The sequence below is a fragment of the Saimiri boliviensis genome, chromosome 1, assembly GCF_048565385.1.
Source record: "Saimiri boliviensis isolate mSaiBol1 chromosome 1, mSaiBol1.pri, whole genome shotgun sequence".
Taxonomy (NCBI): Eukaryota; Metazoa; Chordata; class Mammalia; order Primates; family Cebidae; genus Saimiri; species Saimiri boliviensis.
In genome coordinates, this window is record NC_133449.1 from 59,313,532 (window position 1) to 59,315,637 (window position 2,106).

The 2,106-nt window shown below is 36.1% G+C and overlaps 1 non-coding gene across 1 annotated transcript; it reads right to left on the reverse strand.

Moving 5' to 3' along the window:
• Window positions 1-792: 792 nt before the first annotated feature.
• LOC120362131 (U6 spliceosomal RNA) lies at window positions 793-896 on the reverse strand. The gene has a single exon (XR_005578124.1). It is a non-coding gene; the product is annotated as a U6 spliceosomal RNA (small nuclear RNA).
• Between the last annotated feature and the right edge of the window lie 1,210 nt (window positions 897-2,106).

Here is a 2,106-nt window from a genome sequence, read left to right on the forward strand (position 1 = left end):
ATGTATCTAAGACAATGTATTCACTTTTTAGTTTGATTAGCCTTTTACCTGTTGTTGGAATGAAATGGTGACTTCCAGGCTTCTTACATATGGGACCTGAAGCTGAAAGCCTCACTGTTGTTTTGAAGAAATTTAATAATATATCAGTGAAAGATTAGGACTTCCAGTTTTGGCCTCAGTCCAACAGAATAAACCCCTCCTCATTTTTGGCTTTACAGAACACAGGCTAACTACTTCTTCCCCATGTTAATAAATAGACTCTACATATGCTATGCCCAACTAGTGTACTTGGAAACTTCTATATGATAGGCCTGACCCATATACATAGAAACTTCCCTATGACATTGCCAACCAGAGAACATAGATTCTCCCATGTGATGTATCTGGGTAGTATACAGAGAATCCTACTATATGACACATCCAACGAGTTTACAAAAGACCTTCCAAGTGGCATGCCCAACCACTGTACATGGGACCCTCCATATAACATGCTCAAGTAGACATAGAAATTTAGGTCGATCATCTCATCTTCATGATAAAACTGTTGGGAAAGCACTTTAATAGAAAAAGAGGATTCCAGCTGGAATTTAATCAATCTAATCCTTCCTTCACAAGTATGAACTCATATCTAATGAACAATAGGTATGCAAGGAACAGAAACAGTCAAACAGAAAAGGCCCAAGACAAGGAAGTGAATACAGACCTTGAAAAAATTAATAAATCACACATGAAAAGATACTTAAAAAAATAATCTACATAGTCTCTTCACAGCTACACAAGAAGATATTACATTTTATAATGGAATGCTTTAAGAATTTACATCCTATCTTGTGCAGGGGTCATGCTGATCTTCTCTGTATCATTCCAATTTTAGTATATGTACAGCTGAAGTGAGCACACATATTGCATTTTTAAAGAAACATATAATGTTACATGAAAAGGAGCAATAGGAGAATGAGAAAAAAATCTTAGAAACTACACAGAGATACAGAAAAATGGAACACAACAGAGGCCTCAGAAATAAAGCCGCACATCTATAACCATATGATCTTTCACAAATCTGACAAAAATTAGCAAGGGGGAAACGATTTCCTATTTCATAAACAGTGTTGGGAAAACTGGCTCGCCATATGCAGAAAGCTGAAACTGGATCCCTTCCTTACACCTTATACAAAAATTAACTCCAGATGGATTAAAGATTTAAACATAAGAGCTAACACCATAAAAACCCTAGAAGAAAACCTAGGCAATACCATTCAGGACATAGGCATGGGCAAGGAGTTCATGACTAAAACACCAAAAGCATTGGCAACAAAAGCCAAAATAAAGAACTGGGATCTAATTAAACTTAAGAGCTTTGGGACAGCAAAAGAAACTATTACTAGAGTGAATGGGCACCCAACAGAATGAGAAAAAATTTCTCCAATATACCCATCTGACACAGGGCTAATATACAAAATCTACAAATAATTTAAACAAATTTAGAAGAAAAAAACAACCCCATCAAAAAGTGGGTGAAGAATATGAACAGACACCTTTCTAAAGAAGACATTTATGCAGCAAACAAACATATGAAAAAAAAATCACTGGTCATTAGAGAAATGCAAACCAAAACAACATTGAGATACCATCTCACGGCAGTTAGGATGGCAATCATTAAAAAATCATGAGACAGCAGATGCTGGAGAGGATGTGGAGAAATAGAAACACTTTTACACTTTTGGTTGGTGTGTAAATTAGTTCAACTATGGTGGAAGACCTTGTGGATATTCCACAAGGATCTAGAAATAGAAATACTATTTGACCCAGCAATCCCATTACTGAATATATACCCAAAGGATTATAAATCATCCTATTATAAAGACACATGCACATGTATCTTTATTGTAGCACTGTTTACAAAGCAAAGACTTGGAACCGACCCAAATGCCCGTCAGTGATAGACTGGATAAAGAAAATGTGGCACATATACACTATGGAATTCTATGCAGCCATAAAAATATGAGTTCATGTCCTTTGGAGGGACATGGATGAAGCTGGAAACCATCATTATCAGCAAACTGACACAAGAACAGAAAACCAAACACCGCATGTTCTCACTCATAA